Source organism: Lissotriton vulgaris, chromosome 8, assembly GCF_964263255.1.
Source record: "Lissotriton vulgaris chromosome 8, aLisVul1.2, whole genome shotgun sequence".
Lineage (NCBI taxonomy): Eukaryota > Metazoa > Chordata > Amphibia > Caudata > Salamandridae > Lissotriton > Lissotriton vulgaris.
Window position 1 is genome coordinate 1,449,525,569 of NC_141696.1, and position 27,295 is coordinate 1,449,552,863.

Here is a 27,295-nt window from a genome sequence, read left to right on the forward strand (position 1 = left end):
CACTGTCATAGAGCCCTATGTATGGAATAGAAACAGGCATTTTACCTATATCTAGGTAATTTCCTTCTGCAAGATAATGATTGTGCTGCCCAAATTAGTATTATATTGTAGTGAACGTATTACGTTATTCGCATAGTTCTTAATTGCACTACTAACCCCCAGGGCAATATTGTTTTACATTTAATCCAATAAGAAGCAGAATATCATACATACTTTTCATGTTGCTGGGGCGACTGAAGGCTTTCGGATTATTTTATAATGTTTGCAATAGATATTGAGGGGTTTTGTTAAGAAGCTAAATATATGAAAAGGTGGTTTCCCTTGGGTGCTGGAGTGGTGGTAGTGGGGGTAAGAGCAGCATTGAGGGTTTGACAAGGACTGCACTATATTTAAAATAACTGTGTTCTTTCTTTCGGAAATGCAGTTTTAATTGAACGTCTTCTTTTTTATAATTTTAGTTGGCCCTCCTGCCCTGGTTTTTCTTTGATTCTCTTGTTTGGATATCACAGACAATGGTAGTCCAGATATTGGTTATAGAATGGTACTCTCTAGTTTAATGTCATAGTAATGGGGGCACAAAAGTCGGTCGTACATAGCATGGCGATCTCTTAGATTCACTGTGAGTGGCCGACAGTCTTTGATCACATCATGGCTTCATTAGTTGGGGAGTCTTGGTCAAAGGCAGACCAGACGTTGGCCACAAAATGATGCTCTTTGGTTGTGGAGCCATGGTCAAGGGTAGCCTAGACAGTGGTTGTACCACTGCATTTGCTGAGTATGTTATGTTATGTTATGTTATGTTATGTTATGTTATGTTATAGGTTGTTTTGTAGCGCGCTCTGCTACTGGGGAGTATCCTGGCGCGTTGCGGAGGTGACCAAACATAACACAGAGAGACAGCCTAGACCTAACAAACAAACAGATGGGTCTTGAGATCCTTCTTAAACTTGGATAGACACTGGGCGGTACGCAAATGAAGAGGGAGAGCATTCCAAGCCTTCGCAGTTACCACAGAAATAGATTGGCCGCCCAGCCTAGCCCGCTTATAGCGGGGAAGAGTCAGTTTGGCCAGCGAGGCTGACCTGAGACAGCGAGAGGGAGTGTAGAAAGAGAAGCGCTTCCTCAGGTAGCCGGGGCCAAGCTCGTGGACAGCTCTAAATGACAGCACGAGAGATTTGAACATAATTCTCTGAGCTACAGGAAGCCAGTGAAGTGCGCGCATGTGTGACCGAACACTCTGCCATTTCGGAATGCTAAACAAAAGGCGGACCGCGGCGTTCTGGACAACCTGCAGTCGTTTGACCAGATACGCCGGGATACCACAAAACAAAGCATTAGCATAGTCCAATCGGGACAAGATGAGGGCACGCGCAACCGATTCCCTAGCTTCTCTGGGCAGCAGAGGGAAGAATTTTCTTAAAGCCCTTAGCGTAGCAAAACAGGTCCCTGATAGCTTCTTGATATGGTTCTCAAATCTGAGGTCTTCTCCAAACCAAATTCCGAGGTTCTTAGCCGGGCCTCCCATCACCTTGGGACTAGGAAAATCAGGGGGCCACAACTCATTCTTAAAGTTGGAGGGGAAGGACCCATAGAAGAGGACCTCTGACTTATCCTCGTTGCATTTAAGCTGGGCCATCGCCAGCCAATGAAACACCGAGGAAAGACAGAGGTGAACAGCCGTTGTATCCAGCTGGTCATCCGGCCAGGTAAAGAGCAGCTGGGTGTCATCAGCGTATCCGATGACCTTAGCCCCATGCTGTTCGGCCAGGTATATCACAGGGGTGATGTAAGCGTTAAACATCAACGGGCTCAAAGTGGAGCCCTGAGGGACCCCTGTGCAGAGTGGTTTGGCCTTTGAGGCAAACGGCGGCATCCATACTTGCTGCGTCCTATCAGAAAGGAAGGATGACAACCAAGCCAGTACCCTGCCGCCAATGCCAATCTCAGACAGTCTAGCAAGGAGGAGATTATGGGGGACGGTATCGAACGCGGCAGAGAGGTCTAAAAGAATCAGGACCGCTCTGCCGCCACCATCCAAGCACTCTCGAATGGCCTCCGTCACCTCCACCAAAGCTGTCTCTGTGCTAAAGGCCGCTCTGAACCCTGACTGCGCCGGGTGCAGGGCATTGGATTTTTCGATAAAGCTGTCCAGTTGGCGAAAAGCCACCTTCTCACAGATCTTCGCCAGGGCAGGTAGAAAAGGTAGAAAAGATATAGGACGATAATTCCCCGGTACCGTAGCCTCAAGCCCTGACTTCTTCAGTAAAGGGAGCAGCATAGCTTACTTCCAGCATCCCGGAACCGTGGCAGAAGACGGTGAAAGGTTCACAATCTGGGTGACCTCAGTACATACAGTAGATGCCACTCCAGAGAGAACCCGGGCAGGGCAAGGGTCAGAAGGTGAGCCCGATTTCAGGGACTGACATCAGGCTCCTCTGCCACTGAAAAATCCAGAAACTGCTGTGCGGGGCAGTGGACTGTTTGAGAGGCAGTAGTCATCAGAATATTGCCTATGGGCAAGGCAGTGAGCAAATCCCTTTGAATGTTTTCAATTTTTTCACTGAAAAAACAGGATAGCTCCTCGCACCATTGAGAGGAAGAGGGAAGCAGTGGTGAGTCTGCCACAGGGGATAAAAAGCTTTTGACAATAGAAAAGATCTCACGGCTATTGTTACTAGCTTTAGCAATCCTCCCAGCATAGTAACCGCCCTTAGCTAATCCGATGGCGGCATGATATTCCCTCTGGGCAGTTCTCAGGATTGCTTTAGCCTCTGGCTGATAGTCTCGTCTCCAAGCCCGCTCTAATTTCTTACAGCCACGTTTCAAATCCCTTAGATCGGGTGAAAACCATGGCTGAGAAGGGATGCAGCGAGGTCGGGACGGGGCATTAGGCTTTGTGGATTCTTTGACCGCACATTCCATCCACCCATTAAAGCCACTAACCGCCTCTACCAGCTCCCCGCTGATTATTGGTCGGGACTCAATTAAGGCTCGCTCAAAGGAGGCAATGTTGATCTTTGGAGGGAGGTCCAGGACCGGACCCGTACTCACTCTATCAAATCCATCCACCTCCCAGGCAAAACGGACCAGTTTGTGGTCGGACCACGTCACTCTATCCGATCTAAGTGCCACAATGGGAAAGTTGGAACAGACCAAGTCGAGTAAGTGACCCCCCACATGAGTCGGACCTTCCACCCATTGTTTGAGTTGGGTCAGTTCCAAGATTTCTGCCAGACGGCTGGCCATAGATGAATCATTGGCCTCCATGTGGATGTTAAGGTCCCCCAGTAGAAGGTACTTTGAAAAACTCAAGACTCTGGGCACTATACACTCCTCCAGTGACTCAATAAAGGGGCCAGCATATCCTGGTGGTCTGTAGACTAGAGACCCCCCCAGGGTAAAGTGAGGATTAATCACCAGGGAGAAGTGGAGCACCTCTCCATCCGCCAAACCACCAGCCTGTTCACTGGAAAGGCTCCATCCCTCTCTGTGAATAATGGCTAAGCCACCACCCCTGCCCATCGGGCGGTCCACCCTAACAATTTTAAACCCTCTAGGAACAGCAAGTTCAATACTAGGGGCGCACGAGCCATTAAGCCATGTCTCCGTGATAAAAAGGAGCTCCAGCTCGCCATCGCCCATGGTTTCAAAGATGTCATCCGTATGTTTAGACATGGATCTGGCGTTAATCAGGCCAGCCCTGACCAGAGTGGGACCAAGCCTGATATCTGCTCGAATGGCTGTTAGCACAGGGGCGAAACCGCAGTTCGTGCACTTCTGCACCTCACAATCCGGCCCAGCTAGACCGCATCGAGCATCACAGGGGGTGGAATTCAGCCTCAGAAGCGCATTTCTTGAATATCTAATGGCGCCTCCCAGGCGTCTACGGGAGACAGAGGGACATATAGGAGGGCTAGCCCTGGGCCCGTCCGAGGCACGGACGGGCACAGACGGGCTAACCTTTGGCTTACCTTCGGCGCGCCTAAGGCGTGCCCGCCATGCGCGACCGCTGCGCGCTACCGGGGGCATGCTAAATTTATAGCTAGTCCTCTCTCCACCAGCTAGAACGCTGCCACCAGTTCTGCTGGGGAGAAGGACTACCCCTAAGATGGCCGCCCGCCCTCCACTCGACTGTAAACAGCCTGCATGATGTAAGGGGCCAGAAGAGACACTAGGAGCAAAGTGGGTGAGTCAAAGCACCCCCGCAATGTGCCTGCACAACAAAAAAGGTTATTCCAAGGGAAAATACATTTTTTTAAATTTTCGGAAAATCAGCGTTTTTCTTTCTAAAATGAGCAGCTAATAAAATAGAGCTCGAGATATGTGCCACACGCTCCGCAGAGGTTGTAGGGAGCTGCCACCACCCTACTCACACAGCAAAGCCTCTTACCTACAGCAGAATTTATAGCTAGTCCTCTCTCCACCAGCTAGAACGCTGCCACCAGTTCTGCTGGGGAGAAGGACTACCCCTAAGATGGCCGCCCGCCCTCCACTCGACTGTAAACAGCCTGCACAATGTAAGGGGCCAGAAAAGACACTAGGAGCAAAGTGGGTGAGTCAAAGCACCCCCGCAATGTACCTGCACAACAAAAAAGGTTAATCCAAGGGAAAATACATTTTTTTAAATTTTCGGAAAATCGGCGTTTTTCTTTCTAAAATGAGCAGCTAATAAAATAGAGCTCGAGTTATGTGCCACACGCTCAGCAGAGGTTGTAGGGAGCTGCCACCACCCTACTCACACCGCAAAGCCTCTTACCTACAGCAGAATTTATAGCTAGTCCTCTCTCCACCAGCTAGAACGCTGCCACCAGTTCTGCTGGGGAGAAGGACTACCCCTAAGATGGCCGCCCGCCCTCCACTCGACTGTAAACAGCCTGCACGATGTAAGGGGCCGAAAAAGACACTAGGAGCAAAGTGGGTGAGTCAAAGCACCCCCGCAATGTACCTGCACAACAAAAAAGGCTAATCCAAGGGAAAATACATTTTTTAAAATTTTCGGAAAATCAGCGTTTTTCTTTCTAAAATGAGCAGCTAATAAAATAGAGGTCGAGTTATGTGCCACACGCTCAGCAGAGGTTGTAGGGAGCTGCCACCACCCTACTCACACCATGAGTAGCAGTCATGGTCAATGGTGGGCCAGGCATTGGTCAAACCAAGGCCCTCACTATTTGGGGAGTCATTGTGAATGATGGAACAAACACCAGGGGTACAATGGCGCGAGCTAGTTAGGATATCATGGTCAATGGTTGCCCAGACCCCAGTCAAATCATGGTGCTCACCAGTGGTCTGACATGGTCAATGGGTGCGAATACATTGGCACTACCATAACACGTGGGGGCTTTGGAGTCAGGGTCAAGAGTTGCACAGGCATTAATCGTACTATTGACTAGTTTTGTTGGGAATCATGGTTAACAGAGGCCCAGATCGGTCATACCATGATGTTCGCAAGTTGGAATGCAGTAGTCAAGGATAGAGAATACAACTAGAGTACCTACGGGTATCAGTTGTTATTTTTTTTCCTACATCAGCGAAAGTAAAGCCTCCAATTACGGAAATGCATGGCCAGGTAGACAAGGTCTCGGGCAACTGGCTCAAAGTTTTTTGCCATATCCTACATTGGGGCTTCTTTGTGACTTCCATGAAACTGTCAAAGGATCTGTAAGTGAAACTAATGATATCTGTTTAGGTTTCCCATTGTTTTAGCATCTGAATTTCTAAATCTAATATTGATTTGTTTGTAGGAAAGGTGGGAGTTCTACTTTTGAACTTAAATTGTACTTTCTGTGTGGATTAAAACATTTTGAAATGGTTATAAATAACCTTCAATGACTGTTATGGCAGAGTTTTTGGCTTTACTTAGAAGTGATATAGATCATTAATCCTGCTCGCATCTAGTATAGGTATTCTTAGCCTGTGTTGGCCCTTTTAAGCCCTTTTTCCAGACCTAGAAGAGGATAGCTGCTTAATGTGCCTTTATTCTTGACTTTAACCTGTCTATTGCCTATTGGCTTTGACATATTAGATATATTGGTATGGTTTATGTAGGTATTCTGACAGAGCTAAGGAGCATTTCACCCCTTTCATGCCTACAGGCCTAAAGCTAGAGAGACTCCATCTTGATGGAAGCAGGGAGGCTTTTCAGGGCAAAGGCGAAGTTTATAGTTAAGGCTGTTGTTCGCTTGGAGAGAACCGGTTCAGGCTGGCCCTTATCGAAAGAATGTATTTTTCCCCACTCCGAAGACACAACTTCAGGCTGGCCAGCTGGGAACGTGTCCTTGGTACGGGGAGGTACAAGAATTTGGTGGGCGGCAGGTTACTGGCCGTAGCTTTCCATGAAAGGACAAGCATCCATATTAGCGAGCTACAGGAGAGGAGGAGTGTTCATTCCAGCTTGTGTGCAAGTCAGTTCAGTTTTGGAAGTCAGTGCAGCGTGGTGTGCAGTTCAGCGTGGTGCTCAGACCAGCTTGGAGCACAGGACTGCAGGGAGCCCAGAACAACTTGGAGCTCCGAATAGCTTGCAGAGAGAGAGAGGATGTCTGCTGGGAGCTGCAGAATAGAGTGCAGTTCTTGAATGGAGAAAGAAGGCAGACGATTACTGAAGATGAGGAGAGAGGAAGCAGTGAAGGCTGTCAGCTGGAGCAACTGAACCAGAGGCGTGGTGATGTGGTGAAGGAGGGAGAGACAGAGAGAGCCCTAATCCCACCAGAGGCAGAGAGAGAAATCTTCCTTCTAATAGGTGAGGTAGTCTGGATTAGTTACACTTACACTTTCTAATCTTTTCCTTTTCAGTGGAGTGTTCCTGTTATGTTTAATCCTTCTCTTTCAAGTGGTGTGTTCTACCTATAGCCTTTGTTAGATTTGTATTAATGTTTATATTACTATAATAAAATGTCCCCAGTTTATAACTAACTGGTGTGTAATCCCTATTCTTGTTCACTAAAGGTAAACATAGCTCCTAGGTAGTTGCTGCATGAATGGATGAGTAATCCCAATCAGGTAAGTGGTGATCACATAAATAGGGAGTGAGTGGACCTTTGATGCCAAGAGCAGGTAATACACAGTAATCTGAAACCATATCCAAAGTCATCATTGTAGTTTCATCCCGAGTAGACAGCTGAGATAATATCCCAATATATATATATATATATGTATAGGTGTTCATAGGAATGTGGTCGTCGTTTGACATGCGGCGTTAATGAGAGCACTGGAGTGTCAAACCAGTGTGTAAAGCCACCGGATTGTGGTATAAGACTAAGTGAGAGCGTCAGGGGGGATACTGGCGTTTATGTTTCGCAGGATCGCGAACGCTGGAAAAGGGAGCATTGGGTTCTGCAGGCCCGTGTGTAGACGCACCAGATTGTGTGTCAGATCTGCCCTAGGGTAGAACGGTCTGGGTCAGGGTGGCCGCGAGACCAACTGATGTGAATAAGTGTAGTGTAGGGTATGGATATCCCTAATAATCAGTGAGTATTCTTAGTATCCCTATAGATTTAGTGGTGTTTTTGATAATATGAGCTTGTATATTGCGAGTTCCCTATCCTCAGGTAGGTACCAGGTGCCTGGATAGGTGGTCCTGAGGACGGAAGGTGAGTACGTTTTGGCTGGGTCATAGGGGCCCCTGGGGGCTGATCCCATCTAAACAGAAAATCCAGCCATTACATTTTGGCGTAGTCGGACAGTTTACAAACTCTGTGTGCCTGGCCATGTGTTCTGAGGGAGTGCCCTGAACACTAGTTCCATCTGGCGTAATGTTGCAGTTTATGTAGCCTGTTAGACCTATTGGCTTGAACAGTTGCAGCGTGAGGAGATTGTATTACATCATGGCATTTGGTTTATTCAGGGTGGAAGGAATGGTTTTCATCTTGGTGTTTAAACTGTCAGAGTTGAAGGATGGCATTACATGAGGAAGTCAGTTACATCTTTGTGATGGTCCAATTGTATAAATGTGTGTAAAAAGTGCTTTTAAATTGCCCATTAAATTGCTTGCTGCATCTGCTTATGCTGTGCAATATGAAATGTGTTCATTTTAATATGCTCTGTGGAGTTTTTAGAATATAGCTCCTTGTAAATATGACTTGTAAATAGCGCCATTTTAATGTGCCTTGTGAGGTGCATGTTCTCATGTTGATCTGCTGTGTTGCTTGTGAATGGTGCTTTGAATATATTCCTTGTGACAAGCGTGTCATTTTTTTGAGTTTGTTTATTGTCTTGTAAATATGGCTTTAGATTAGCGCCATTTTAATGTGGCTTGTGAGGTGCAGGTTCTCATGTTGATCTGTTGTGTTGCTTGTGAATGGTGCTTTGGATATATTCTTTGTGAAAAGCGTGTTGTTTTTTGAGTTTGTTTACTGTCTTGTAAATATGGCTTTAGAATAGCGCCATTTTAATGTGGTTTGTGAGGTGCATGTTCTTATGTTAATCAGTTGTGTTCCTTGTGCATTGCGCCTTGGAAATGTTGTTTGTGAAAGGCTTGTCTTGTAAATATGGCTTGTGAATAGCGCCATGTGGTCATGGCTTGGACAGGGCATGTTCTCATTACGTTTGGCAGGAGAGGGCTGGATCTTTCTCGGGTGCTTGGGGATAACGTTTTTGAAAATATGTACGTGTCTTTTGTAAACGTGAAGAAATGTGCTAATGATTTTCCCATGTATAAATGGACGTTGGGAAATGTTTCCATTTGAGCTGCCAAAGGGTTAATATCTTGAGTTGAGATGGCAGCCTTTATTTTTTACATGCTGTCAACATGCATGGTTATCTGACCTGACTATAAAAGTCAGTGAATTATTTTAAGGATTTTTGATGGTTTGATTTTGACTTTTTTTTTGGTTCCTTGGTCAGCCTACGTGCTTTGTCAGTTTCTTGACGGAAAGGTAACATCTTGTGTTTTGAGAAGGGTTCTGTTCATTTCACATTCCTTTTGAAATGCGTCTACGTATTTGTGTGGGTTCACCTTGGAATTGATGTGCTTATAAATCAACCTTACGGAGTATGCTGTGTTCTTTTAAAATGAGTGAAATGTTAAAAATATAGCCCGTTAGAGTGCACGCTACGAGCTGTTTTCATTAATTATTTCTGTGAGGGGTTTCCATCTAGACAGGAATGTGATGGTTGCAATAATAATAGGTTTAGAATAATAAATCTTGCCCGACAGTGCGTGGTAACATGTGCTTTTAATTAGTGTGAGGCAACCATGTGCTTTTGAATGAAAAAATTTAAAACTTGACATTATTATTTTCCCAAATGTGAATTAAAATGTATGCTTTTATAAATGTGTCATCAAAAAATGTGAACTTAAATACAATGTTGAAATGTATATGTTGTTTTACAAATTATTTCTCTTTGACAAATGGACCATGTTAATTCGTTTCTCAAATGCAACATGTATAATATTGTATGCCAAAGGTAGTTTCCTCTTTAAAATGTCTTGCCTTTAGTTGAATTAGTTGGACAAATGTCTTTTTAAAAAAATTTGGATCTTTTTTAATTGGCAATACACTGTAACAGAATTGTTTTTTTTTATTAATATTAGCCTCCGTTAGTTTGAGAATCAGGCCATGAGAACAGGCAAAAGGAATTTGTTTTTTGACCTTGGCAGCCCAGCTGGTCTGCGCAGACGAACTTTTTTTTCATTCTGCAAGTTTCGATCACGTCCCAGTGTGTTATTATGGGCTACAATCCAATTTTCTTCCGCGCACGGCTTGTTTATTTAAGGGCGGGGTGGCCTGGGCTTCTCAGACCTGGGAAATTGGGAGGCTTGCAGTGCCCTGCTGATGCTGTCATCATTTGGCAGTGTTACAATTTTTTTTTCACACTGTAGCATGGCTCTTGCCCAGAAGGGTGAGACTGGCTTAGTTAGGATTAGGGTATGTTAGGCCCCACTCAATGTTACTAAAAGTTAAATTTTGAATGTTTTTAATTAATTAGGATATTTTCTTTTCAATAATGAAAGGCACCCGGGGTGCTTTTTAAATGGAAAATTTTATTTTACAAGAATAATGATACTTGTTCTCTGGTTTCTAGGATTGCTGCAGTTGGGGTGCGTGCGTGCATCTGCCCACTCCCTTTATTTGTTTTAGCTTTTTATTTTCATGTTATTATTTTAGTTTATTGTTTTGGATGATGGAACCAGACCAGACCAGACCAGACCAGACCGGGTGATGGATGGCCACATTGGAGGAAGTGTCCATGATGCAGGGTGGTGGCCTACACTGAAGAATTTGGACATTAAATAATCCCTTGGACAATCAGGCCCCACTTTTAAAGAACAAGAAAAAAAATGTTTTATTTGTAACAGTATTATAAAAGAATTTGGACATTGAATAATCCCTTGGACAAGCAGGCCCCACTTTTAAAAAGAAATGAAACCCAAACATGTTTTATTTTGTTACAGGATTATAAAAGGACTTGATCCATAATCCCTTGTACAAGCAGACCCCACTTTTTAAAGCAAACAAAAATATGTCACCTATTATAGTTTTTCCCAAATGAAGGACTTTTTTGAATGATGGCGCACATATGTGCTCCACTGTGTGATTTAAGATTGATGTTACACTAGTTATCTTGTAGACTGGGGTTGTAGTTTTTTTTTTACTGTTCTTGCATTTTCACCTTAATTGATCAAAGGGTGGTTACCTTACAATTTAGATGGTTCTGGGTGGTGTGTCTTTTAGTATGATTATGTGTTAATGTTTATCCAGACCTTGCAACAGTTTGTCATGTTTATTTCTCAGATTTCACCTTAAATTGACTAATGTCAGCAGGTAGGCCTCATTTAGGCCTATTGTTATTTTCATCACACAAACAAGCCCCTACACCAATAGTTTCATGATTCATCATTAGCTTAACTTGCCTATAGTAGGTAAGGCTCATTTAGGCCCTTTCTTGTTTTCTCATTAGAAGTTGAAACACATTTAGCCTTAAGTTGTCCGAAGTAGGCCCATTTAGGCCCCTTGCTGTTTTCATTCAACACATAAGCCCCTACATGACTAGATTTCACCAGTTATCATTAGAAGTTGAGGCACATTTAGTTTGAGGATGCTTTGGTTAGTTTCTGTTGTTATCAGATCCAATTTCAGATATGTTTCAGCATTCGAGTCAAGGGTGCTTTGATTTGTTTTTAGGTTTCTATTCCCTACAATTGAGTTTCAGGTGGAATTTTCTTGAGTTGTCATTGTTTTTAGGGAGTTTTTTAGGTTTTGATTTGTTGATAGATTGTGTTGATGTTTGTTTATTTAGATGTTATTGTTTATAAGATGCTCGCAAGATAAGGATCTAAGGGTGGAATGTTATGGCAGAGTTTTTGGCTTTACTTAGAAGTGATATAGATCATTAATCCTGCTCGCATCTAGTATAGGTATTCTTAGCCTGTGTTGGCCCTTTTAAGCCCTTTTTCCAGACCTAGAAGAGGATAGCTGCTTAATGTGCCTTTATTCTTGACTTTAACCTGTCTATTGCCTATTGGCTTTGACATATTAGATATATTGGTATGGTTTATGTAGGTATTCTGACAGAGCTAAGGAGCATTTCACCCCTTTCATGCCTACAGGCCTAAAGCTAGAGAGACTCCATCTTGATGGAAGCAGGGAGGCTTTTCAGGGCAAAGGCGAAGTTTATAGTTAAGGCTGTTGTTCGCTTGGAGAGAACCGGTTCAGGCTGGCCCTTATCGAAAGAATGTATTTTTCCCCACTCCGAAGACACAACTTCAGGCTGGCCAGCTGGGAACGTGTCCTTGGTACGGGGAGGTACAAGAATTTGGTGGGCGGCAGGTTACTGGCCGTAGCTTTCCATGAAAGGACAAGCATCCATATTAGCGAGCTACAGGAGAGGAGGAGTGTTCATTCCAGCTTGTGTGCAAGTCAGTTCAGTTTTGGAAGTCAGTGCAGCGTGGTGTGCAGTTCAGCGTGGTGCTCAGACCAGCTTGGAGCACAGGACTGCAGGGAGCCCAGAACAACTTGGAGCTCCGAATAGCTTGCAGAGAGAGAGAGGATGTCTGCTGGGAGCTGCAGAATAGAGTGCAGTTCTTGAATGGAGAAAGAAGGCAGACGATTACTGAAGATGAGGAGAGAGGAAGCAGTGAAGGCTGTCAGCTGGAGCAACTGAACCAGAGGCGTGGTGATGTGGTGAAGGAGGGAGAGACAGAGAGAGCCCTAATCCCACCAGAGGCAGAGAGAGAAATCTTCCTTCTAATAGGTGAGGTAGTCTGGATTAGTTACACTTACACTTTCTAATCTTTTCCTTTTCAGTGGAGTGTTCCTGTTATGTTTAATCCTTCTCTTTCAAGTGGTGTGTTCTACCTATAGCCTTTGTTAGATTTGTATTAATGTTTATATTACTATAATAAAATGTCCCCAGTTTATAACTAACTGGTGTGTAATCCCTATTCTTGTTCACTAAAGGTAAACATAGCTCCTAGGTAGTTGCTGCATGAATGGATGAGTAATCCCAATCAGGTAAGTGGTGATCACATAAATAGGGAGTGAGTGGACCTTTGATGCCAAGAGCAGGTAATACACAGTAATCTGAAACCATATCCAAAGTCATCATTGTAGTTTCATCCCGAGTAGACAGCTGAGATAATATCCCAATATATATATATATATATGTATAGGTGTTCATAGGAATGTGGTCGTCGTTTGACATGCGGCGTTAATGAGAGCACTGGAGTGTCAAACCAGTGTGTAAAGCCACCGGATTGTGGTATAAGACTAAGTGAGAGCGTCATGGGGGGATACTGGCGTTTATGTTTCGCAGGATCGCGAACGCTGGAAAAGGGAGCATTGGGTTCTGCAGGCCCGTGTGTAGACGCACCAGATTGTGTGTCAGATCTGCCCTAGGGTAGAACGGTCTGGGTCAGGGTGGCCGCGAGACCAACTGATGTGAATAAGTGTAGTGTAGGGTATGGATATCCCTAATAATCAGTGAGTATTCTTAGTATCCCTATAGATTTAGTGGTGTTTTTGATAATATGAGCTTGTATATTGCGAGTTCCCTATCCTCAGGTAGGTACCAGGTGCCTGGATAGGTGGTCCTGAGGACGGAAGGTGAGTACGTTTTGGCTGGGTCATAGGGGCCCCTGGGGGCTGATCCCATCTAAACAGAAAATCCAGCCATTACAATGACTTAAGTCAGTCATGCATTATTGGGCAGCTTTGTAACACAGCAGCGGCCCATGCAGGTAATAGGGGTGTGGCGGTGGGGTCAGGTGGGGGGGAGGGGGAGGATTTCGACAGGAGATGATGAGGGAAAATTAAATATTTATTTAATTTTTCCTCGTTGTCGTCTGTTGAATCCCTCCCCAATCAGGCCCCACCACCTCACCACTCTTACCTTCACGAGCCACTCCTGGTGTAACACCAAGCCAATGTTGTGTGCCTGAAGGAGTATGTCTGTCTTTGGGAGGCTCAAGGTTTATTAGTGGTTAAATGTATAATTATATTGACTATTTCAAAAGGTCACAGTTATGACACAGAACAAAGACGTGGATAAACAAGAAAGGTCTGTTGATGTGCCATTGGTGAAAATGATGATTGCACAGTGCCCTATTCCATGGCATAATGTAAAAATATTGTTTTTCCACATAGAAAGCTATACATACAAAAATAAAAATAAATGAATAACCATAACTACAATTTGTCAAACAGGCAAAAAATAATAAAAGATACTTTAACATAGTACATATAGTACAAAAGTAATGTCAATAAATGAAAGAAAGGATGTAGAAAATGATGCCATAAAAATTGATACAATTTATTCTGCTAAAAACGATGTTAATAAGTTCAGTAACCCAGTAAACATAATATTACAGTTAAACACATTGGTGTACGCAGAACAAGAGCAAAGTATTGGCAAATCAAATATGTTTAACGTTTTTATGTCGTGCAGTTCAAGCATGTGCATGACATATAAATATCAAATGAATTGGCTTTGCTAATGCTTGTTCCTTGTCTGCAAAGGAGAGAAAGCACAAACAAAAACATCTGAAAAATAGATGCTATATGAAATAAAGCAAACCTTTTTCCATAGCATATATTTTTAAAGGATCTTGTCAGTGGTTGCTCCTTGGTGCGTTGGAGCCTCTTGCTGACTAATTAATTGTAAAGAGACGCTCAAGCAGATAACAGAAAACGGGAAACATCCATTACAACTAAACTTTTTCCACGCAGTACCTTTACAACGCAACTTTTACAATGCAAGTCGTTAAGCGCTGGGGGGCGCTGTAGGATAGGGAATAGTTTCATTTACTATCCAAAACCTTCCCTACTATCCACGGGGACTGGAGTTGGAATAGTAAATTAAACTATTCACTATCCAGCGCACCCCAAGGCAAGTCGTTGTAATGACTTGCGTTGTAAAACCTGCATTGTAAAGGCATGCGTGGTAAAAGCAAGCGTTGTAACGACATACATCCCAGAAAACAGCAGAATAAAATACTCCTGTAGGCTGGTCTCTGTTGTGCTTAATAATGTCTCAAACCAATGGCTGAAGGGAAAGACAAAGAAAATAATTAATTGACTGGTGGACACAGAGTCGCATACCTGGTTCCCAACTGCATTGTTATCTGCAGCTCAGTCCGTTACGCCACAACAGAACATTGCTAATAATTGTTCTTTGTTTCTCCCGAAAATGAACACTGCATGCCTGTCGCAATAAAGATTTAACTTTACATGCACTGAATATATATTGCTGCACCAGACACTAGCACGCCCGGTTTACTGTCTAGGTATATATATGCATATTTACCTCACTCCTTTCTTGTCTGGCAAGACAGCTAATTAGCTGCTATTATTCAGACAGGGAACTGACACTGACATCAGAAGCGAATACTTCCAACTTACTCCAGAAGGCCTCGTGCGCAGAACGTGACTGAAAACACACACTCGCGGTGGATTCTGGGAGAGGGCCTGTTGATTCGGCTCGCTCTGCATAGGCAAGAAACAGCGGGAGGGGGGGAGCGCGCGTGCTTTCGCTCCTTCACAGTTTCCGAAATTTCTCGAACTCATCTCATTGCCGCAGTGAGGGGCCGGCAGACAAGGTCAACTAGAAACGGAGGCACCGGGCGCCCTCCCCGCGCCGCCTGCCCGCGGGGAATCATTAAGGAATCAAGTCATTAGTCTCCAGCTGGCCAACAAAACGCCGTCTTATGATTTTTAGATGCCCTTTAATTTCCCTGTCACATCTCCCGTCCGGCGATAATGTCAGGAGGATACACCCACTGAAAACAAGTTTTTACGACCCATTCTGGAAGGTAATTACATTGCATTTTAATTCCGTCCCATTGAGCGGGTCTGCGCTCTGCGGACCGGGCCTGCATGCAAAGGCGCGCGCCACTCGTTGGCATTCAGCTCGAGCGCGCGAGCCGGCGCTCGGGGCCCGCTGCCTCCCCGGAGGACTTTACTCTTGTTTCCTTCGGTTTCCAGAGTTCGCTCGAAAACATCCGTCCTATGCCTCGGATTGTTTACCTGCTTTATTTACTGTTTGCAAAACTGGCTTCGGAGTGTGTGAAAATGAAAAGTTTTAATCTGGCGAACTCCTTGTTGTTTTTTCTCCAAAAATGACTAAATCCACACAAAGATCACACAGTTGTATGGAAGATGAGTTTTCGGTGAAAATCTAGCTTTGCAGTTGCATAAAAAAAATTCTAACCAGTTTGGGGAGCCAGCTACCATTCGCAAGAGAAAACTATCGCCTTGTGTAAGCATAACAGAAGTAGACAACTCCTCAAATGGCAGGTAGGGCAGTAATTGTAAATTCTTAAGACTATGCTCACTTAACACTGCTGCACACACTCTGTTGTAAAGAGGCATTACAACTCGTTAGTTTTTAAAATCTTCCTCCTTTCATCTTCCCTCAAAAACCAAACATGTCATCTTATGCCATTCTACAAGAATAAACACATACCTAAAGAGATATTCTAGAAAGAGTGGCCAGGTGTAGAACTGATGCAGAAGGACATAAATCCAGGTGAATATCAGGGAGAGACAATTGAGATATTGGGTTTCCTGGACTCTGAAATCACATTTGGAGGGAGGACATCACTGGGACAGCAACACACTCCTAGTTTATACCCGAATATTATGAGTCCAGAGACAGTCCACTGTTTGACTAGCCTCTCAGGTATCCTGGTACGGCCAGGCTTTCTGGTAGGCCAGGTGGACCAGTGAGTCGACAGGTTCTGTTGTGTTCCTGTGGGCAGTGGCAAGAACAAAAAAAAGCCTACATTGCGAGTGGAGAAGTGTGGCTTAATGGTTAGAGCGGCAGACCCTGATGCAGAAGTCTAGCCCGAGACCAGGGTTCAATTCCCCGCCTTGGTGGGTCTTGGGCTCAAAAATTCCACGGACCTGATAACTCTTGCCTCGGTGCATACTCCAATCATGGAGTCCCACTCTGCAACTCTGGGCAATAGCTTGCTTAATATCCACAATGGCCCCCACAACCCTAAGGATGCCTGGCCTCCACCTTGGGGGTGCCCAGGAGTGGACGCCTTACAGGGAAAGCCAGGATGGGTTTCTTGCGGTGTTCGTACAAGCGCCTCGAGACCCTTGCGGGTGAGTAGTGCGATATACAAGTATCAATTTATTGCCCTTTTCAAGCTGACCCCTGTGGCAGTGCCCAAAAAAGAACGCCCAGCACAGTATATGTCTTTTCTGTTGGGATATAGTTATCAAATTCATTGGGGAGTTGAGAAAGTGACATTACAAACTCTGGGATCTGACATTTGACTCTGAAGGTGATCCGTTGCATATTTATTTTTGAGCGATGTTTAATGAAAAGTGCTATCTTCAGCAATGTAATATACAGTGACTGACAGTGCAAATAAACAGCCAGCCACTGATCTGAAGTTAGATTGCTTTCAAAGCAGACCGGAGAGTTTATTCCCAGAAATGTATAACTTACATTTGATACTCCTATCGACCCCTAAATGATGAGCCGCAGAGATGGACACAGTTTTTCAGGGACCCCACTTATAGAGCCAGCTCTGTCCTGCAGAGTGTTGCTCTGATCACCACGAGTAATTCTTAAACAATTTGTTTTAAAAAACGCTTTCCTTTCATTTATTTTTATGTGTGAGAGTCTATTGTAGACATTTTGCAGAGATGTGTGCTGTGTTTATGTTTCAAGCAACACCCATAAAAATGTTTCTTTTAGATCAAAGCAGGACCTTACATATGAGAAATGAAAGCGTGTCAGAAAGATTATTTGCAGTGATATTAGTGAGCTGCTGCTGTTGTGTTACAATATTGAAAACACAAGTCACTATCCCTGAGTATTATATGTAAACGCATTTAACATTTGGATGAGTGGGCCTGCATAACTGTCAGTGATCTGGCCAAAGAGTGCATGAAAGAGCTGAAATTGGATCAAAAATTTAAAGCTGTTCTGAACAGATTCCCCAAAAATCAATTGGATCAGGGTCCCCAAAATCCTTAAGATGCCCCCGATGAGCTGCACAGCTGTTCCATTCCTTAAACCCCTTCTCTTCCAGTTTCTTCAGCTCTTACCACCAAAAGTGGCGTATTAGCAGGAGAGATTATGTTTGTCACCGATGCCAGGTTAACGATTTGTGTAAATTATTGTTTTATTTACACCCAAAGGAGTTCAAGAGATGAAATAAAGTTAGAACTTGCAGGTCACATTGATGATCATTCATAAAGAGGCTCAGGAGAAGGTGTGGAAGAACAGACTTTCACAAGTTGGTTGATGATGCAGCGTTGGAGGGCTTAGCTGGACCACAAATTACTCATGAAGTGAGCAGATGGTTATCAGAAGGTAGATTAATAGAAAGGTGGCTGTCAGTTGGACACCGCTAGACCTGTTGACTTGTAGTCTCCTACATTAACCTATACGGGGCGAAGGCCGCTCTCGGGATTGTTGAGGTGATCCATCGTCAATTCACAGTCTTCTAATGTTCAATCCTGATACCAGTAATTCTCTCTACCGGAAGCCGATCGAGCACTCGGCAGTCGGCACACCCAAGAGCTGGCACGTAGTGCTACGTGAATGTCAGACGATGCCACAAGCTACAAAATAATGGATACTCCTTCCAATGTAGGGTCAGTAGATTTCAGCAGTCAGTCAATAAAACTTTATTTGTTTTTTTACAACCATAAAAGTATACAAATACAGCATATCATTCAATTAAAAATATAAGCAAGTCAATATCATAAAATATGTAATACATCTTCTGCATGCCTAAATAGCACATTTTCTTTCAAATAAAAAGCAATTATTATCTTAAGATTTATTAAGACCAAGTATTCCATTCTTGGGCACCTAGTCCTTCGGGTATGTCACCTACAATTCTGTTATCGTTTAATAACTCATTCTCCTGTTATCCTAGAGATCTTAATTTCCTCATTACTCTTTACATTTGAGGAACACTTTAACTTTATTTATGAATTTCCCCATGGCACAGGCAATATCTAAATTTGTCATTCCCACTAGAGGGTTTACAGCTTGCATCCTATTTTTAGTCTCATATTTTAAAAAATGTGGACCTAAAATCTCTATTCATATATCTAAAATCTTCATACAGTCTAATAAAATATGTCAAATATCACAGGTGGTACCTAAAGTGCAAGTACATTTACCATTGCTGTCTATCATTGAATTTTTAGGTCCTTTATTCGCATAGCAGAGGTCTAGCCCAATTCGCAATCTTAGCACTTCACGCCTTAATCATCACTAGGTAATTTGTCTACATAGGGGTAATGTAAGTCATTTTTCCAAGCCAAGATCATATGGGACACTGAGGTTTTCCGCGAGTGGTACTCGTGGTCATGTGTATGAGACATTTCAGTTCCAAATTACCTAAATTCTTTCTTATCTATCATTAAATGAAGTGACTGAGGGCACAGCTTTAGTTTAAACACTCCATACGCTTCGCTTATTTAGGCTCTTGTCTCTTTTGCCCAGGTCAACTCACTGTTGACAATTTCACTTTTACACCACTGTGAGATTTTTTGGTCCTCACCTTACCCTAAACTCTGCGAGAAACGTAATAAGGCCATGCATGCTGTTTATGGCCCATGAGGTGGTTCCCAATTCTAATCTTGCTGCTTGCACCATAGACGATCTAGGCAGCGAAAACAGGCTTTTAAGAATATTTCCCTCCTCTTTGTCCCAACCGTTTTTGCCACTTAAATAGAGTACCTATGCGCCATACAGGAATTGTATATAGGATATTAGCAGAATTACATCTCCACCCTTACGAGGGCAGATTCAATAAAACATAAACTCTTCCCCTGACTCAATATTGGCACCAGCTAACCCACACCATGGTCAAACACAGTTCCGTCCCAGGACTATTCATGTTGACTAAAAATGCAGTCTCACCATGCCCCAGATGCAGAACCCACCAGCCACTCCCAGGATCAGACCTCATCATTAAAAGATCCATTCAGCTCCTGCCTGGTCACCACCCACAAAGCACCAATAGCCATAACCTCCAGCCACACTCCTAGGACCTTGGGCAGTCTCGTAGGGTTCTATCCACCCTGCAACCTACAATTAAATGATCAGAAGTCACCAGGGCCTCCTCACCCTTTGCGCCGTTTCTCCTCCTAAGCTTTGGAAACAGATTTCTGCATCTTCGAGTTAGGTGCAATACCTGTAGGTGTGATCTTTGTTAAACTTCGGCCCAGGCAACATTTTCCATTTCCTTCACATAACTTGCATAGTCTGTCAATTTCATATTAGGCAAAATGTTGCAAATTAAGCCAGTGTCAAATGTAAAAAAAAATTTTTTGCTGCAGATGATGGGTGCAAACAGAAAATGTGCTTTGAAAAACAGGTGCAAGTAGAAAATGTGTTGCAAGGGACATTGTCTTCGCAAACTAGTCTTCTTGGCGGTATCACGTCATTTCTGAATATAAGCTAATCCCTCATGCTCAATTTTAACTCAACGATACTCTAAAGTGCATTTTACATATTTTTCTCAACATTTCACATAATTGTAGGGAAAACATTTTGTGATGTACATTCTGTTTTAGACCCCTCGCGTGTTACTAGTGTATATTTTCCATGGGATAAGAGTAGGAATTTCACTGGAGTTACCTGAGGCGTGAGACATTTAGTCTCAGACTTAGGTCTAGTTTTAAAAAAAAGCAATCAGAGTGGAGAAAAATGTCAGCACTCCCTATTGACTACAGAAGTAATTATCATATATTAACATTTCGCTACAAGAAATTCCATGCAACTAAATCAATGCTGTTTAACATTTAGGAAAAAGTAGTAGGCAACGTTTCCAGATGAAGTTATAGACATTTTAAGTGCCCACTCCCCTATCTTTCTAGTTACTCCCTCACCGGTGCCTACTGGTTCTGTCCAGTGGGAGGCGCAGTTTAAGTCTGTTGTTCCTTTCATGGTTTAATTTATTTGATTGCTAGAAAGAAATGGTGGATGCAGATGTGTGTTGGAGAGGGAGGGGTAGAAGTGTTGCAAATAAAGTATTGGGACTGTGGCTAGCTAAAAAGGGAGAGAAAGGAGGAAATATTGGGGCAATGAGGGAGGCAATAGTACGTAATTTTAGCAGGCAGGCTGGAGCATGCCAAGAGAAGGGGAACAGTCAAGCAGGCGGGGGAAAGGACGGTGCAGTGGTAGAAGAGCAAGTCCTTCAAAATGTTTATTTCCATTTGGTTCTCTTGGATTAAAACAGATTAGGTTCTTAATTTAAGCCAGTGGTAGCCGGTGAGGACACCCAGCACTTACTTTTCCTGTTCAAACATTTCCTGAGAGCAAGAGAATGAACACACAAAAAGGGGAAAGAAGGCGGAAGAGAAAGAATGAAACACTGTCACGAAGGGAGAAAGCAGGAACACACATGAGGGAGATAAAGGGACAGGGGGTGTCTGGGGGTGGATTGAATAGGCCTGGGATAGATTCAAGACTACGCTGCTTTGGAATTAGGCGCCCTGGCAGCCACAGGATTTTGAACACAGCTTTGAGCACCGGCATTCATTAGTTTCCAAATTAAGCAATGTACAGATTACATGCCACAAAGACCAAGAGGAATTTAGAGTAAGTGATAAACATAAAATAGCACTGTTAGTACAAGCTGCAAAAGAAGAGAGTTATGTTTATACCTGTTGGTGTCCAATGCAGATAATGGACTTGTGAAGTCATGCCACATTTACAGTATTTCCACCTAAAATAGGATTTCATACAATGAACCCAAATGGAATATTTTATAGCAGCTGCCCTGGAAATGTGGCATGTGCCTATCTCTTCTGGACCTACAGTGGACACCCTTGCTTGCATTGCCAACTCAACTGGTGCTAAAAACAGTCTGAAAAAGAAATAGAACTATGTGTACATCAGTAAAAATGAAAGAAGTAAAATGCCCAGAGTCGCCATCTCTCACTAGATTCCATCTGTTTTTAAATATTTAGTTTTCTAGAATCTTTTTGTCCCTTAGTCCAATAAGACTTTCAAGCAGACACAGATCTGGCTCGCTCGCTTACGTCCCTCTTCCTCAGTCTCACCTAGGTACAGCTACAAGGTCACCACAATGCATCTGGAGCACTGCGTACCACCCAAACTCTTGCCACATGGCCACTCTAAAAACCCACACTTCTCCTCGATTACCTGGAGGCACTGTGGGTTTTCTTGAGTGCATAAAGGGTTATACTGGAAGTATAATACATGCAGCTTGCTGGATATGAAACACAGCACTTGACAGCCCTCAGGAGCTTATGCCGTAATTTGTCCACGTCCAACTGTGCACACTTTCTCCTGTTTGACCACGGATCGGATCACCAATCCTTCAAAATGGTCTCACTAAGAGGACCTCCTGAAAGTTCTCACCATCTGCTAGAGTGTTGTCCCTATCCGCAGTGGAAGTTGTCCGTCTCGCGATCTCAGTGCTTCAGTGCACTCCATCCCGTCCCCATGCCTCTGCCCTGGGAGTTCTCGTCTTTCTGAAGTACTCGCACTTCAGGAACGTCCATCTTTATAAATGAAGTACCCAGGGCTTACTCCATGTCTGTATCACTCTGCTGATAGCCTAATCCATCAGGTCAATTAAAAAAGACTTGTTGACCTTGCCGGCTCCTGTCAGTGTAATAGAAGCGCCAGGTAGATCCATGCTGGCCGTCTGCCCATCTGTACAGTACTTGGAAACTGTAGGAGGAAGTCTCTTGAGCCAAAATGCATATTTAAAGGGCAAAATGGCCGATTACTTATCTAGCTTGTCATTTATCTGCGAGAAAGTGGGCTAGAAAGGAAGACATTTCGAGCAACAAGAATATAGAAAAATGTAGACCCACCAAATTAATTATTTGTGGCTTGTACATAGGGGATAGGACATCCAGCAATGACATCTAGCTTTAAAGATGAGTATATGACTCATAATATGAAGCTAAAGGATGCAGCCAGAAAGCATTTTTAGCACTCAAGTTCAATTCTGGGGCAAATAATTGCATTTTATGTATTTAAAATATCAGCACTGATTCACAAGGTACACGAGGGTAAAAAAATCCCAATTCATTGAATCAAGATTGATGAAAAGTTAAATTTGTAGCCTCCATTTATGAATCTGTAAATTACACCAATAAGACGGTAATGTGGGAACTGTAAGATTAGAATGTTCGACTTCTGAGCATTCGTCACTGGTGCTGCATACAGATTGACAGTGAAATCTAAAGGTATTCGCTTTCCCCCCTATGAATGTACTCACATGTTTTCATGTCAGAGGTTGGTGTAAGTGCATTTGTAAGTTGGCACTGGGGAAAAGGACACTCCCATATTAAATAGGGGTGTACGGGAAGGGCATCTTCATGGCAAAACATATTTTCCATTAAGTGGAAATTCTGCTTAACCAAAATTCATAGGTTTGAATACTCTATGAAAAATCACATTTTTTTAGATTTAGTGCAGCTCGTCTGGTATTATTTTTGAATCCCTGAAAAGTCAGAAATTTGCTCCAAAATTATTAGTAATGCTAGATGAGCAAACGTCTGGACCGATTCCGGACCCTTAGGGTATAATATGCAGACAAATGCAGAAAAATCAATTTAATAGCAAGGTTGTACAAAGGCCAAACTTGTCTGTTGCATTGTAGTGTTAATGGTGGAAGACACTAACCTAGATGGCCACAGCCACCTCCTGAAGTTAACCAGCTTTCTTTTGCCCCCAAACAGCTCTTTCAAAACCTGTGACATATTGCTGTTTCTCCCTGAGACTCCTTAACCAACTCCACTCTGATGAAGAAGGGTCCACCACAAATACTTCTGCTAAGATTCTCTTACTTAAAGTAGATTCAATTAGATGACATAACTAGCCCAGATCATTGCTCATAAAATGCTATTTTATGCCACATTCAGAAATGTTCTCTGCCATAAAAAACTTTTTACATAATTCACAATATTTGATAGTTCGACAGCACATTGGCTATGTTGGGGGTTTTCATGGTTATTTGTTATTTCAGTGCATTTCTATAAAGTTTGGAAACTGAAAGCCCTATTAGACTTTGCTGTGGCAGATTGAAAAATGAGGTTAGCGTATTCTGTGTACGTTTGAGCGAAACAAAGAAAATGTCTTTTTTATACCAATCTTTTCTGAGCTTGATGCAAATAAAATAAGAATGGACACTATCTAGACAAAATATTTTTTTCATTTACAACACAGTCGCAAGAATGTCAAGAATTACAAACATGGAGGGATGGTATCACCAAGGAGTTTCCTGTACCGAAATTCACAGGTCTAAAAACATCAAACCAACCGGTAACACCTCAGCTGAAGAATGACAGGGGATCTGGCAGAGGTACAGACCCTTGCCCTGTGCTTAATTTGAGCCAGTGGTTTCAGGTGCTCAGCACTGATTCTTAATTGGCAGCACCTGCTCTTAACAGTTGTTTACTAATTCAATATGCATTCAAAATGACTGATACCTGCCGCTTTAGCCATTCTTATAGCTTTGGGGGCATGGAACAGTCTGAATTGTCACACCTGTAGTAGTGTGATGGTTAGTAGCTGGTTTGGTACTTTCATTGGTAGAGATAGCAGGGAAAATGGGTGGTGTAGGCTGTAGTGACCTCCCGAGGAGGGTCCTGGCACTTAATTGTTTACAAAGTGAGCATTGGCCTGCCTGGGCCTCCCTAGCACCATGGTGTGGCAGGGAGCGGATCATGCTCCCCCCACCTAAACCACAGAACAACAGTGAGCCTGCAAGCCTCCACTGGCCTTTGACCTACACCACAGCCAATCCGATATCAGCTACCCAGCCAAAATTTACCATTGTATACAACCTGCATAGAGGTGTATAGAGGTAGAATAACAGAGGCATCAAACACCATTCATCATGTAATGTTAGGATTACACATTATTTAGAATATTTTTAACCGCCCTCCCTTCTGTTTTGAAAAGTTATTGTCTGGGGTCAATAATGTCACATTGTGGGCAAGAGCTCTGCGAAAATGTGATGTGTGGCTTTCGATTTGATCCCTTATAAATGACTCGTGATAAATACATTTTGGGGTTCAATAAATAATGATGTCAGTTCTTTTTTTTTTATTTTTTTTTTATATATATATATATATATAACTGCACTTTATTTTACAGCAAGCATAAAAAAATATGCAAAACAGTTGAGAATCAAATAATGAAATAGTAAAAAAAAAAAATATCTTTTATGATAAATTTGCTGCTTTTAACTTAAAAAATGGCACAACTGAAAAAAAATTAAAAACATTTACAAATAAATATAAAAGCAATGATTTGCTTTCTGGCACTTAAGAGGAAGGCATAGTAACAGCGTAATTGGTATAGAACCTTAAGTATAATACAAGATCATTCTTATGAGAAAGAACATTAGGAAAAACAAAATGGAGTATTAAGTTTTCATTTTCAAACATTTACTTCCAAGCTACTTAGGTATGTTCAGTGCATTAAAAGTACTTGTAATCCATTACCATAAATATACAATCAAGCCGTATTGTTAAATAGCAAGATCTAAATGTATGCTGTGTTCACTCCCATGTATGTATATTTTGGGGATTTAACCCAAAATGTCTTACAATCTGTGCATACGTGTTCTCTTTATTGATTCATAAGTACTTAAAAAAGAACTATCTAGAGTGGTGTCACAGAAATAAAAGTAACAACTGTACCTCTTAAGGAAAAACAGGCAGTCACAAAGTGCCTGTAATTTTAATGAATTTGATCCACATGCTCGATAACTAGTGACAGTTCAAATAAATGTTTCTTCTTGAAGACCTCTAAAATTGACGAGACAGCATAGTTGGAAATAGTCTTATTGTGTAGCCCTCCTCACATCCCTAATGCTGAGCTCGGCCATATAGTAAACCAGTATGAACTGTCAATTTAAGTGAGGTAAAGTGTAGTATTTTATAGTAAGTATAAATGCCTGAGGCACACCATGTAAGCCTAATATGCCACTATAGAAGGACAGCTTACTCTGGGGCTCCATTACCAAGAATCAAGATTCTTTCTCAACTAAGGGAAGAAATTACTAAATAGGGGAGTCTGACCTGTAGATCCCTAAAGTGAAGCCTCAAGAGTAAGTAGTTGGTTCGCCTATCTACAAATGAGATGATCAATCGGAACATAAATATTGACCCATGGACAAGCAGGTGGAGGCATGTCAGTTCTTATCTTTATAAAAAAAAATTCTAACTCTATGGCTTTTGAAGGGTGACCTCGTTGTATTTTCCCAGTGTGTAGAAGTCAATGTTACAAGTCCCATTTCATACATTACATTGTCTTGAATGAAGCCCTATTCAACCTTGAACCACAGAGGGCCTAAATAAGGAAATGGACCCTATCTACACTTAAAAGTTCATAGATGTCAATGAAAGGGAACCCTTCCACTCTTCCACAAAACCAGAATCTGCCATCGGAAGGGCTTCATAGTCAGGTGACATGCACACAATGGAGGGACCAGCACAAAGAAAAAGGTGTGTTGAGAACACTGGTAAAAAGGACATTTCAATGCAAATCCCACACCTAAAACAAGTTAACAAGTAAAGTTCAGCTCTCCTTTACAACTCAGTGTTCTAATGTTCCAGAAAAAAAGATTAAATATGAACCTCTGTATTCTACTCCTGGAAACAAAATCACAACCAACATTCCCGTTGACCACACCCTGACCATGTACAGGTATGAAAATTCAGATTTAAGCATCATACCAATCATCAATAACAGTTACATTGTTGATGTGCCGATAAATGACACCCACTTCCACCCTCCTTTTTAGGAGTCTTAGGGGCTTATTATGAGTTTGGCGGTGCAGGAGCAGGACTGCCCCACTCCTGCACCGCCAACACGTGCAAGCACTGCCTTCCAGATTTGGACTTTTTTTTGTCATTGACTGGCGTTTCTTTGGTTGTCCCTTGATGGCGGCTATAAAAAAGGCACCACAATGGAAACACTAAAGCAAGTTCCTGCAGGGCATGAACTGTCAAGTCCACGCCCCTGGGGTACAGGCCCACAGGGGGTCACACCATGTGTCTCCCTGCATGTATCCCCATGCCCAGAGGCACTATTGGGCTCACCGCCATGAAAAGTGAGGCGGGGAGGAATCTCATAATATGCTCAGTGGGGCTGCAGTTGACCCGCCAAGCATATTGTGGCCTCAAGACTGCTGCAGGTATCCCTGGCGGCAGCAGCAGTCCCATGTCGTTCCGACTACCTACTCGTAATAGCACGGTCAAACTCCTAATAAGGTCCTAAGTTTGAACCATTTACAGCCACGGTCCGTGCAGGTAACAGCGGTGGGGCTCTGTAAAGTGGGATTTCGAAGGGCAATGCAGAGGGTAAATTAAATACTGAGACCTGTTTGATAGGAGTGCCCTGCTTTCACCCAATGTGTGAGACAATGTGTGAGATCCTCAGGATATTAGCAAAGCCACAGAAACCCATTTGCTTGTATTCCAAAACATTAAACTTGGTTACAGGAGATTATAAAGATCAATAGGCAAATGGCTCACTAAATGAGTGGAAATTTAACATTTATAGCTTTCGGCATCTGCAGGCCCTATGTGTGCAATTTACCAAACTGGTTTCAGGTTCTGACCTCTGGTCCAGTGTCACATGAGGTCTAAATGCAGAACTCCTGTGTGGTTCATTAAATGTATACACAATACTATGGATCATTTGCATGTTATTACACACAATTATCTATCGTTGTATTACACTCTACCACTCGCCTAATCCAGCTTTACCAAATTGTATACTTTCTCCAACACTCATGGTATGACTGGACATTGAACTATCTCCACTTGGACACACACAATTACTCTCACAGTTCAAAACTATCTCGCTCCTCTCTCCCTCACAGTCA

The 27,295-nt window shown here is 42.9% G+C and overlaps 1 long non-coding RNA gene across 1 annotated transcript; it reads left to right on the forward strand.

The window, feature by feature from the left end:
- The first annotated feature begins 6,379 nt into the window (after positions 1–6,379).
- Positions 6,380–12,189, forward strand: LOC147698910 (uncharacterized). Its single transcript, XR_015299381.1, has 2 exons — positions 6,380–6,736; positions 10,021–12,189. It is a non-coding gene; the product is annotated as an uncharacterized LOC147698910 (long non-coding RNA).
- The last annotated feature ends 15,106 nt before the right edge of the window (positions 12,190–27,295 follow it).